General features: G+C 42.3%; 1 protein-coding gene and 1 long non-coding RNA gene across 3 annotated transcripts in view; one reads left to right on the forward strand and one right to left on the reverse strand.

Annotated features, from left to right (window-relative positions):
- Positions 1-13,331, forward strand: part of LOC309800264 — a 20,732-nt gene continuing 7,401 nt past the window's right edge. The window contains exons 1-2 of the long non-coding RNA XR_014293430.1: positions 1-408; positions 11,956-12,112. This is a non-coding gene — a long non-coding RNA (uncharacterized lncRNA). The remainder of the gene's footprint in view (positions 409-11,955; positions 12,113-13,331) is intronic.
- Positions 8,078-13,331, reverse strand: part of DNTTIP2 (deoxynucleotidyltransferase terminal interacting protein 2) — a 21,498-nt gene continuing 16,244 nt past the window's right edge. Inside the window, exons 8-9 of one of the 2 annotated variants that reach the window (XR_014293428.1) lie at positions 8,584-8,678; positions 8,078-8,478 (exon numbers count right to left, since the gene is read on the reverse strand). The gene's annotated coding sequence lies outside the window, so the exon portion shown is untranslated. The remainder of the gene's footprint in view (positions 8,479-8,583; positions 8,679-13,331) is intronic. The other variant, XM_082614310.1, reaches the window with a different exon arrangement.

Below are 13,331 nucleotides of genomic sequence, written 5' to 3' on the forward strand. Positions count from 1 at the left end.
GAAGAAGAGCGCGGGCGTGATTTGTCCTGCGCGGCCAGGTACGGCGTTGCCCAGGGCGGGCCGGAGACCGGGCTGCGGCTGTCCTCAGATGCACCAGCCGGCACCCGGCGGACTCGCGCCCGCCCTTCGCTTTCAAGACTCGCCGGTTTCGTTAAGAGGCGGTCTCCGGGTGAGGACGGGCGCTTGCGGCCGGTGTCTGTCAGTGCCCTGGCCTCTGCGATACAGACCGACAGCTAAGGGGGTGGTGGGAAGGGCGCGGGGCCGTCGCCTCTGGCTTAACAGAGCAGATGCGCAGAGAGTCCAACAGGTGGCTCCGTGGCGCAATGGATAGCGCATTGGACTTCTAGAGGCTGAAGGCATTCAAAGGTTCCGGGTTCGAGTCCCGGCGGAGTCGCAGTTTTTCCCCCAGTACGTAATTTATTTTCTGTCATTTCTCTCATTTTCCTAAAGGGATGAACTGGCCTCGCATCCTCTGCCCAGTCCCTTCGGCTTCTGCAGCTCTTTCACCTCTAGCCGCTCGGACCTCTGGTCTGTCCTTCCCCCTGCTTCCCTGGCTCAGCGGCTCTGGGCCTGGGCCCTGCAGACTCCGGAGCCGGATCCGGGAACTGGGAAGAGCGGCCTGGGCGGCGGCGAAGCGAAGCCTCACGGTTTCGGCCTGAGCAGAGCGCGGGGGAGGCCCGGGTCTAGGGTGTTCCGGGAGACCTGCCCCAGGCCCTGGGGGTACGCCCCCTCGCCAGGAGCGCGAGCATGGCTGCTAGGGAGAGGTGAGCAAAGGACGAGGAAACGCGCCCACACAGTGAGCTGCCCCTCCAGCCCAGAAGGCTTCCGAATTGTCATGTACTTGAATCCCCAGTGGGATCCTGTCAGAAATGCAGATTTCTGGGCTTCACTCTCATTCAGTCGATCAAGGTGGGGCCCAGGAATCTGACTTTTGAATAAGAACGCCCTCTCCCCTCCTCCACGATTCCGGTGCAAAGAGAACCGAGGTCCACTCTGCTTGTCAGCTGCTCTAGGCAGGGATGACTCTCTTGTACTTCTTCTGACAGTTCATAGCTTTGCACGAGGTTACGGTTCCACCTCGCTAAAGGCGAATGAATGAATGAAATTTTAAAAACTCATTGTAACAAACAATTCATGCAAAAAATACAAAATCCAAAATTGTCAAAAAAGGTACAGGGAAAAGTAAACATCCTTGTTCTTCCTATATCCCAGCCTTTCAATTCTCTCTATAAGCCATCAGTAAAAATGGTTTCTTGGAAGTATTTTCAGATTTATTTTATGCACATGTCAGCATTTCTATATCTATTCTCTTTCTTTATGTTTGTTGATGTTACTGATATAGGTAATATAGCATTACGATTGGTAGTATATTATGCTTGCTAGTTCACTTATTAATACAATAGAGCTGCCTTGTTCCATTGCACATAAGTATCATAATGATTTAATAGTCCCCAATAGTTGGTCATTTAAGTGTCCAGTATTTTCCTGTTACAATGTTTCAGTGAACATCCTTATTCTTACATTATTGTACACAAGTGCAAACGTATCTGTAGGATAGATTCCTAGGAAGTTGAATTGCTGTGTCAAAGGTTTATTTGTGTATTCTTTGATAGATACTGCCAAATTACTCTCATAGAGATTGTATCCATTTTACTCTCACTAACAATGATAAAAGTGGCATTTCAAATTAGTGTAGAAGAGGAAGAATGTTCATTATCAGTGGTTCTGGGACAAAATTCCCACTTCCCTCCTTTTACAAAAGTATATTCCGGATGAAGAAAATACAGGTATAAAAATAAAACCAGGAAAAGCACTAAAATAAAACGTGATGAAGTTATTTAATAATCTGAGTGCAATATAATCCCAAACCTAGAAGAATTTTAAAAATTGATAAATACAAATATATGAATTTCTCTAAGACAAAAAAGATACCATAAACAAAATCAAAAGACAAACTGGGAAAGAATAATTACAATACATATCACAAAAAAAGGGCTGGTTTCCTTAAAATGTAAAGAACTCCTACAAACCAGTAAGAAAATGACCAACGATGCAGTAGAAAAATGACCAAACTCAAGAACAGATAAATTACAAAAAAGAAATACGAATTATTCTATGTATAAAAAGATGCTCACCTTCACTCATAACAAGACATGGATTGAAACTACAACTAGAAACCATCTTTCAGCTGTTTCATAACATGTAGAGTATGTTGTTGGTAAGATTGACATTTAATTTTCTTCTGTAAATGCAGCATTGTTTAAAATGGCCTTCGGAATTCCCTGGCAATCCAGTGGTTGGGACCCCACGCTTTCACTGCCAGGGGCCCGGGTTTGATCCCTGGTCAGGGAACTAAGATCCTACAAGATCCCTGCACGGTGCGGGAAAAAAAAAAAAAAAAAATTTTTTTTTAATAGAATGGCCTCAAGCTGGAAATAACCTACATGTCCACCAATAATGAACTGTTTGAAGAAAGTATGGTAGAGCCTTGTAATTGAATTGAATACAACGCAGACCTTTAAAAAATGAGGAAGATCCATATGTACTGCTATGGAAAAATAACCAAGATTATATGAAAAAAATTGATGCATAAATGAGTATACTTAATATTATTCTTTTTATGTTAAGTAATGCTAATAATAATAGTAGTAATGTATATTAGCATGACTGTGTGCAGAGAAAATTTCTGGAACGATATATGAATGGTTAACAGAGCTGGGGCAGGAGGGACAGTGGTAGGAAGGGTGGGGGTCTTTTTACTGATTGCCTGTTTGTAATGTTTGAGTCGTTTTCATAATAAGCCTATCTTATCCTTGTAATAAGTTAATTTTAAAAAGATAGAGCAAAAAAAAAAACTCCTAAGCTAATGAGGAAGGAATAAGAAGCATTTGGTGCCTGTGCTTAAGTTCACTTTCCAGTAGTCAGCCCTGATACTGCTTATCCATTAAAGATTTACTGAATTTGATTTAACAAACATTTATTAACTCCTTATGTTCTGCTCCGTGCTGGATCTCAGCCATAAATACACCCTTTAGGAGCTCCTCCTACTAAGCATAGAGAAATATGTAAACAAGATATCTCTTTACAAGGTGATTCCAGTAGGGACCATGTCCTGAAGGTCTTGTACACCATGTTAAGGAGTGTGGACTTTGCCCTAAAGGCAATAGGAAACCATTGCCTAGCTTTTTTTTTTTTTTAGATGTTGGGGGTAGGAGTTTATTAATTAATTAATTTATTTTTGCTATGTTGGGTCTTCGTTTCTGTGCGAGGGCTTTCTCTAGTTGTGGCAAGCAGGGGCCACTCTTCATCGCGGTGTGCGGGCCTCTCACTATCACGGCCTCTCTTGTTGTGGAGCACAGACGTGCAGGCTCAGTAGTTGTGGCTCACGGGCCTAGTTGCTCCGCGGCATATGGGATCCTCCCAGACCAGGGCTCAAACCCGTGTCCCCTGCATTAGCAGGCAGATTCTCAACCACTGCGCCACCAGGGAAGCCCCAGCTTTTTTCTTTTTAATTTTTCATATGGAAATATAGTTGAGTTACCACGTGTCAGGGGTCTGGCAAATTGATTCAGTCATACATATACATATACATTCTTTTTCAGATTATTTTCCAATATAGGTTATTACAAGATACTGAGTATAGTTCCCTGTGCTATACAGCAGGTCCTTGTTATCTGTTTCATATTTAGTAGTCTCTGTTGATTAATCCCAAATTTCCCTCCCCCGCTTTCCTCTTTGGTAACCATAAGTTTGTTTTCTTTAGTTGTGAGTCTATTTCTGGTTTGTAAATAAGTTCATTTGTATCATTTTTTAAGATTCCACATATAAGTGATATCATATATTTGTCTTTCTCTGACTTACTTCACTTAGTATGATAATCTCTAGGTCCATCCATGTTGCTGCAAATGGCATTATTTTTATGGCTGAGTAATATTCCATTATATATATATGGAATATATAATATTAATATAATATATAATATTCCCTGGTGGCCCAGTGGATAAGACTCCACACTCCCAATGCAGGGGGCCTGGGTTTGATCCCTGGTCAGGGAACTAGATCCTGCATGCATGCTGCAACTAAGAAGTCCGCGTGCCACAACTAAGAAGCCCGCATGCCACAACTAAGAAGCCCGCATGCCACAACTAAGAAGCCCGCTTGCCACAACTAAAAAGCCCGCATGCAACAACTAAAAGATCCTGCATGCCACAATGAAGATCCTGCGTGCCACAGCTAAGACCCGGCGCAGCCAAAATAAATTTAAAAATATATTTTTTAAAGTCTACATACACACACACACACACACACACACACACACACACACACACACCCCACATCTTTACCCATTCTTCTGTTGGTGGACATTTAGATTGTGTCCATGTCTTGGCTATTGTAAATAATGCTGCTATGAACATTGGGGTGCATGTATCTTTTTGAGTTAGAATTTTCTCCAAATATATGCCCAGGAATGGGATTGCTGGATCATATGGTAACTCTATTTTTAGTTTTTTGAAGAACCTCCATACTGTTCTCCATAGTGGCTGCAACAATTTACATTCCCGCTAACAGTGTAGGAGGGTTCCTTTTTCTCCACACCCTCTCCAGCATTTATTATTTGTAGACTTTTTAATGATGGCCATAATGACTGGTGTGAGGTGATACCTCTTTGTAGTTTTGATTTGCATTTCACTAATAATTAGTGATGTTGAGCATCTTTTCATGTGACTGTTGGCCCTCTGTATGTCCTCTTTGGAGAAATGTCTGTTTAGGTCTTCTGCCTATTTTTTTAATTGGGTTGTTTTTTAGATATTAAGCTGTATGAGCTGTTTGTATATTCTGGAAATTAATCCCTTGTTGGTAGCATCGTTTGCAAATATCTTCTCCCAGTCCGTAAGTTGTCTTTTTGTCTGTGGTTTCCTTTGCTGTGCAAAAGCTTTTAAGTTTAATTTTGCCCCATTTGTTTTATTTTGTTTTTATTTCCATTACTCTAGGAAACAGGTCCAAAAAAATATTGCTGCGATTTATGTCAAAGAGTGTCCTGCCTATGTTTTCCTCTAGGAGTTTTATAGTATCCAGTCTTACATTTAGGTCTTTAATCCATTTTGAGTTTATTTTTTATATGGTGTTAGAGAATACTCTAATTTCATTCTTATACATGTAGCTGTTCCCTTTTTCCCAGCACCATTTATTGAAGAGACTGTCTTTTCTTCATTGATTATTCTTGCCTGCTTTGTCATAGATTAATTTTGACCATACGTGTGTGGGTTTATTTCTGGGCTTTTTATCCTGTTCTGTTGATCTAGGTGTCTGTCTCTGTGCCAGTATCATACTGTTTTGATGACTGTAGCTTTGTAGTATAGTCTGAAGTCAGGGAGCATGATTCCTCCAGCTCTGTTCTTTCTCAGGATTATTTTGGCTATTATTATTTTTGGGGTCTTTTGTGTTTCCTACAAATTAAAAAATTTTTTGTTCCATATCTGTGAAAAATACCATTGGTAATTTGGGATTGTGTTGAGTCTGTAGATTGCCTTGGGTAGTATGGTCATTTTAACAGCATTGATTCTTCCAATCCAAGAACATGGTATATCTTTCCAACTGTTTGTGTGGTCTTCAATTTCTTTCATCAGTGTCTTATAGTTTTTGGAGTGCAGGTCTTTTGACTCCTTAGATATCACTTATATGTGGAATCTTAAAAAATGATACAAATGAACTTATTTACAAAACAGATACCTAGGCATCTTATTCTTTTTTTTTTAATTAAAAAAATTTTTTATGGCTGTGTCGGGTCTTAGTTGCGGCACGCAGGATCTTTGTCAAGGCATGCAGGATCTTTTGTTGCAGCATGCGGGCTCTTCATTGCAGTGTGTGGGCTTCTCTCTAGTTGTGGTGTGCGGGTTTTCTCTTCTCTAGTTGTGGCATGTGGGCTCCAGAGTGCATGGGCTCTGTAGTTTGTGGCACACGGGCTCTCGTTGAGGTGCACGAGCTCAGTAGTTGTGGCACGTGGGCATAGTTGCCCCACAGCATGTGGAATCTTAGTTCCCTGACCACGGATTGAACCCGCGTCCCCTGCATTGGAAGGCAGATTCTTTACCAGTGGACCACCAGGGAAGTCCCTCTTATTCTTTTTGATGTGATGGTAAATGGGATTGTTTCCTTAATTCCTCATTCTGATACTTCGTTGTTAGTGTATAGAAATGCAGCAGGTTTCTGTATATTAATTGTGTATCCTGCAACTTTACTGAATTCATTGATGAGCTCTAGTCATTTTCTGGTGGCACCTTTAGGATTTTCTATGTATAGTATCATGTCATCTGCAAACAGTGACAACTTTACTTCTTCCTTTCCAATTTGGATTTCTTTTATTTCCTTTTTTTCTCTGATCGCTTGTCTAGGACTTCCGAAATTATGTTGAATAAAAGTGGCGAGAGTGGGCATCCTTGTCTTGTTACTGATCTTAGTGGGAATGCTTTCAGCTTTTTATCATTGAGTATGATGTTAGCTGTGGGTTTGGATGTGTGTTCTGTATCAGCCCTCTGTCCACATTGTGGATTCCAGGCTGGAATAGCACAAGACGAGAGGCTCTACAACCAGTTCAGGGCAGTTAAGGTCATCTAGGTAAGAAAATTATGAGGGCTGGAACTAGGGAGGTGTTTGGGGAGTCGGATAAGTATACAAATTGGAGAGAGATTAAAGGAGGCCAAATTGATGGGACCTGATGAATTAAGGGATATATAGAGGAGAGAAAGGGAACAGTCAGGAAAGACTCCCATTTCTAATTAGGGCAGATGAGTGGATGCTGAAACAGTCACAAAGGAGACAGAAGGAGAGAAAAGTGGGTTTGGGGGAAAACTAAGTTCATATTTCTATGTGTTGAGCCTGAGGTCTCTGTGGAACATCCTGGAGAAGATGTACAGTTGGCGGTTGATATTCAATGCCGAGGACATGGCAAGCTCTCAATAAATATTTATTGAATGAAAGAACTAAAGGAAAGTAAGTATGTAGGGAGAGAGGGAAGGAAAAGAAGAGAAGGTCTGCAGCTGAGGAGACTGATCTAGGCTTGAGATTTAAAATTTATTCACCTACAGATGGCACTTAAAGCTCTGGACACAAGTGAGATCGTGCAAGGAGAGTATAGATCGAGTAAGGAGAGATAAAGGTTGAAGACAGAAACCCAGAGCACAGACAGTTGAAGGATAGGCAAAGAATGAGTTCTTCAGAGAGAACAAAAAGGGTAGCCAGAGAGATAGGAAGAAAACCAGGAGAAGAAAGCATTATCTCCAAGAACTGATGGAGCAAGTTTCCTCTTGAGGAGAACGGAGTCAAGAGGAAAAGGAAGACATCTCACATTTTTGTAAACACCTGCTTTATGCCAGCAACTTTATTTAACCCTTGCCATTTAATTATCCCTCCAATCTTAAGAAGTATGAATTATCCCTATTTTATGGATGAGAAAGTTAGGGTGCGAAGATGTTATGGGGGTAAGGTGAAAGGATTAGCCTCGGCATGATGGAAAAGTGCCTGCTCTTCTGAGGCAAGTAAGAAGAGGGCAGAGGAAAAAGCATGAAGGTGGAGAAGGGAAAATCACAGGTGTTCATGTTTGAGGACCTATTTCCTTTGTGCCCTCTTTCACTGCTCTACCTCACACACCCAGGATTCCAGGAGGGTAGTCACAAAGTGGGAGCTGCCCCAAAGGTGAAGACATTCCCATCTTGTGCCACCTGTACCCGGTACAGACTCTAAAGACCAGCAGCTAGGGGTGGTTTCATTCCAGCTTCCTCTTGGGCTTTGTACATCCATCAGCATTTAAAAAATATTCTACAACTTCATCCACCTATTCTATTCTATATATATATATATATATATTTTTTTTTTTTTTGAGTACTGGCTTTGAGCAAGGAACCATATTGGGAAGAAATACAAAGTTGAGTAAGAGTGCATTCTCTTACAGCATTCGTCCTAGTGAGGGACAGGGGGCCATGGATTGGTGATCCCATTAATTAGGGTTGGTTTTGCTACAAGTGACAGGAAACTCAAAATAACAGTGGATTTGGCAAGACAGGTTTTTTTAAAAAATAAATTTATTTTCAGCTGCATTGGTTCTTTGTTGCTGTGTGCGGGCTTTCTCTAGTTGCAGTGGGTGGGGGCTACTCTTCATTGCGGTGCGTGGGCTTCTCACTGCGGTGGCTTCTCATTGCAGAGCACGGGCTGTAGGCGCGCGGGCTTCAGTAGTTGTGGCACGTGGGCTTCGTTGCTCTGCGGCATGTGGGATCTTCCTGGACCAGGGCTCGAGTCCGTGTACCCTGCACTGGCAGGCGGATTCCTAACCACTGCGCCACCAGGGAAGTCCAAGATAAAGGTTTCTTTCTCGTGTGAAAGTCCAGGGAATGGCAGCTGCTTGATCATGAGACCGAGGCTCCTTATTCTTCCATCTTCAAAATGCAGGTTCCACCTCATGGTCCAAGATGATTGCTCCTGGCCCTGCCATCAGGTCAGCATACTAGTTAGTGGGGAGAAGATAAAGGGACAGAGCCGCATTCCAAGCTCACCCTTCTTTGAAGTACACCTCCCAGAAGTTGCACATACCACATTCACTCACATCCCATGGAAAGGTGGGAATCTTAGCTTTTTTTTTTCCCCAAGGTGGACACAGTCCCAGCTAAAAACCATGTGTTCTGTAACTGTAAAAGAAAGGGGAAAAAAGGCAGTTTCTGCTGTTGATGCTGAAATAGGTATGCAGATAGCTATAGTGCAAGGCTAAAATGAAAGTGTGACAGTTATTCATACTAGCTCTGTGACATGAGGCAGGTTACTTAATCTTTCTGTGCCTCGGTTTCTTCATTCATAAAACGATGAGGTTAATAGTAGCACCTACCTCCTAGGTTTACCTAAAGGTAACCTAAATTGTTACATATGTATATATGTTTCATATGTACATACATACATAACGGTTACATAAAGTAAGTTGTATTTGTAAGTCCTTAGAACAGTGCCTGGCACTTAAGTGCTATATAGCGTTTATTAAAAACAAAGTAAAAATAAGCACAGTCAAATGGAAATTTCAAGAATGTACATATCGGTGGGGAAAAGTCTGAAAAAATATTTTATGAAGAAATGTAGAGTGTCAGCTCAGTGATGCCTGGGATGGTCTCATTCCTTCCCTGGGCACCGCCAGAACCTGGCACATTGCCTCGCACAGAGTAGATGCTCAAACTACTGGTTTCTGAATGGGCTTGAAAGGTCAGTAGTATTTTGTTAGGTGAGTTGGAGGCAAGGAAAATATTTTAGGTGGAGTTACCCATATGAACAAAGATAAAAGGTGAAAACTCACTGTATCCAGCACAGTAGCTGGCATGCACAGCACTTGGTATATGTTGACTGACCACTCAATATCAACTAGTTTGGTTTGGCTAAAATCTGTCGGGCGCAAAGACACATCACTTTAGAGAATTTAACATGGGGAATTGTCACACAGGTGATGAAAGTGTAGGCAACCCAGATATTGCAACAGTAGGAAACCTCTATCACCCCTAGTGCCAGGGGGACAATGAGAGGAGATGGTGTTCCCAGAACCCAGAATCCTGGGGTATCCAATGGTGGGAAGTTGCCTGGTGGGAGGTGGGAGATGGCAGAGCTGCAACCCAACCCAAGGCAGAGAAGGAGAGAAATACCCTGACTTCTTGCTTCTCCTGCCCTTGTCTTAGGTCAATGTCTCACTGCAAAGTCATTTGGCACCTGGGAAGTGTCATTTCCTGTAGTCCAGAGCAGAGCCGTGAGAGAAATAGGCAGATGACCAGCACAAATGAAGTTTGGAGCATGAGCGGGGGAGTGATGAATATAAACCCCTGGTGGTGTCATTTTAGTCTTGAATGTCAGGTCTTGAATGTCGGGGTTTCCTCATGTCTTGTTAGGCAGAGGTAGGCCACAGAAGGTAAAAAAGCATAACAGCATCATTAAAACTGTTTTAGGAAGGCTTCCCCAATGGGGAAGATGGAGAACAGGGAATAGTAGCTTCCCTTTGAGTACCTGTCACGTGCCAGGCACGGTGCTAAGCACTTATTCATCTCAGAAAGATGATGTATCTGGTTCTGGATATGTTGAGTTTGAGATGACTTCACGATACATGGATGGGCATATCACATATAACAGGAACTGTGCACCTGGAGCAGGGGTGTACAAGTGTAAGGATGGAGACTTTGGAGCCTTCTGCGGAGAGGTGAGAGCAATGCGGGAGACGGAGGACAAGACATTCAAGTTAGACAGTATAGAGGAAGAAGATAAGAGGGTAGGCATTATGGGGGACCAACGAGCAGTGGGCATAGTAAGAAAACCAGTGAAGGGAAAAAGAATAGAGGGATAGGAGAAGCAGAAAGTTCATCTTCCCGCAGGAGCAAAGGGAAGCTGGAGCTTCAAGAAGGAAAGGTCAGGAGTGTCAAATAACATTTCCTGGCCAGAAGAGATGAAGACAGAGGGAAAAGCTATTGAATATAGCAGCTGGATGCATGGAGGAATCGTTTCTCTAGACAGGTGAGGTCACAGAAGGAAAAGTGGGCGTTTCCTTGGCTGGGAGTGGCAGGTGAGAGTATCAGAAAAAGAAAGAAGAAAGAACAAGACTAGTGGCACATACAAAGAAATGTCTGACCAACGGATCCAGATTGATTAGGGAGGAAAATGTATCCTAATGGGAGGATTGGGAGAATGAGAGGAGCTGAAATACTTGAGATCATGAGTTTACAGTCTTTGAAGGTGGGGCCCAGGCATCAGTACTTTTGGAGCCACCTCGAATAATTCCAAAGTGCATTCAAGGTTGGGTTAAAGGGAACTGGAGGGAAGGCTAACAGGATAACAGATTGGGGTAGTCAGGAGTTCAGTATCTTGACCAGTTTCAAGTAAGTCCATGATGGTGACTGACTGAGGTGGAGTGGAATTGAGGGTAACTGGAATTGATGAGATTGAGCTTGAAGGAAATGCAGGCTCATCTTGATTCAAATGGCTTTGGCTAAATCAGGATAATGATTTTCACTAAATGAAAAACCAAGAGTCAACCCTAAAGGACTACAGTCAGGTAAAATATGTGAAAAGTGTTTAAGTTGTGATTCATCCAGCAGTCACCAAAGCACAGGTAAGAGGCACTGAGCCAGTTGTTTTGTATCTTTTCATCTCACTTTATTTGACATCCACTCCCCTCCTGGCAGGTGAGGGCAGCTGAGAGTTGAAGGTGGGTAAAGTGGCAGATTTGGCTAGAAGGGCAGATGTTACAGATAAATCGGCCAAGGTTTTGATGAGCTTCACATTACAGAATTAAGCCATGACCTGTTATCATTGTCTCACAGCCAGCCATTTTGGTGTGTGTACGTACACATATATAAAAATGGGAAAAAATAGGTCTTCCTGATAATACCAAGATATAGAAAAATTTTATTAACTACAATGTGTACCTTGTTTTTGTTCTCTTTAGTACATTACTCCTGTGAACTTCCCTGGGTTATGGGGGTGGAGTAGATGTAGGAGGGAGGGGCTGAACAAAACTTCACATAAATGTTTTTTCATATAGATGACTGCGTGCACATATTTCTTTCCTACCATTTAAAAAGGTTGAGGAACACCGCTCAAAGTCATTTATAGTATTCCTCACTGCATATGAGAGCTAAAATTCATATGGTAATTGGACTAAATCTAACCATAGTTTTCATATCCATATTTCATTTTTCTTCCCTTAATGAACAAAACCTTAGAACTTCAGTACATCGCATGGGGTTTGAGGTCAGGATTTTGGTGCCTGAAACCTACCAGTTCCTGCTTTGCAATTCTGCCAAGGAGGTTGTAATCATAAGGAAGATGAGCCAATGGAAAAGAGAGTATACCACTCATGTAATAGCTTTAGAGCAACCGACTGCAGGATTTCTCAGGTAAGCCGAGATTGAATAACATGTTCCTATCATCCCCTGCCATTCACAGAGAAAGCCTGGCTCTAGAAGGCCCCAAGTCTAATTTCCCACCTCGTTTGGAAGAGAGGATGAGAGGCGTGCCCTCTAATAGGGCAAAAGTGACTGACTGCAGATCGTTTCTGACCTGTTAATACAGCAACTTTGTTCATTTGTAAAACTACAGCCCGGTGAGTATCCTGGGCTCACTTCAATCTGGTTAGCAATTCCTCTTCCCTCAGGAGGGGTGACTAGGAAGGAGGGAGGTGGGGAAGGGCAGGACTTCCTAAACACTATGCAGTGCCAAAGTGTGTGGGTCATGTTTTGGCTTTATAGCAATTTCTATGCTATACTACCATTAAACTGAAGGTAAATTTCAATTGTCATCATGCTTTTAAAAGAAAATGTTACAAGGTGTCAGGCATGTCAGGGAATGTCTTAGGCCTTCCAGATCTGTTCAGCAGCCAGCTGAATACCACTGAGCGACCTCATTCGATACCATGTAGAGCAAAAATCACCTAGCCAAGCCCTGACCCACTGAATCATGAGATACAATAGAACAGTGGTTGTTCTGAATCACTGAGTCTTGGGGCAATTCTATGCAGTGCTAATTGGGATGAACATACATCATCCACCACCCATCACCTGAAACTAAAATCGTTTTGCCTTTTTCACAGTTGGTGTTCAGTATTTATTGATAACCATTTCCATCTCAGAACCTCCTCCACTGTTATCTAAATTCACATTTCATAGTTTGAGACATTCCAGTTCTTTGATAAAACACTGATCTGCTTAAGACATTTAACTGCAGGCCATGCTACTGACCCTGCTTCTGGGAAGCTATTAGAAACTGAAAGCATTCATTCTTCACTTAAGTTGTGTAACAACGAGACCTGAATTTTGTATTCTAGTCAGATGCTTGGGGAGTTCGTAAATCATTTTGTTTCAATCCTAACTGAATGCTTTCAGTAAGATGTTGTAGGTAGTTATTCTGAACAGTAGTTGTCATTGCTTGAGGGATTGAACTGAATGAGTATCTGCACATATTCCAGAAGTGGTACTGAAAATTTTTTTCATGTGATGTTTTCTTATAATTTGCTATTTCTAAGAGTGGGACTCCTTGAATTTATCCCAGTTGGTCAAAGTTTCATTAAACGTTTCTATACAGCCTTTCTTCCTTTTAAAACCCTGCCATTTATCCTCTGGACAGCCAAGCATGGCCTGTAGTCTGACATCCTTGTTATGAGACCCATGCGACATTTCTTCAGGTCTTAAAAATAGGTATAATGGTGTTTCTCTAAAGCAGCTGTTTTTTTTTTGTTTTTTGGTTTTTTTTTTGCGGTACGCGGGCCTCTCACTGTTGTGGCCTCTCCCGTTCTGGAGCACAGGCTCCGGACGCGCAGGCTCAGC

Source organism: Mesoplodon mirus (genome assembly GCF_964341445.2).
Source record: "Mesoplodon mirus genome assembly, chromosome: 3".
NCBI classification, from domain to species: domain Eukaryota; kingdom Metazoa; phylum Chordata; class Mammalia; order Artiodactyla; family Ziphiidae; genus Mesoplodon; species Mesoplodon mirus.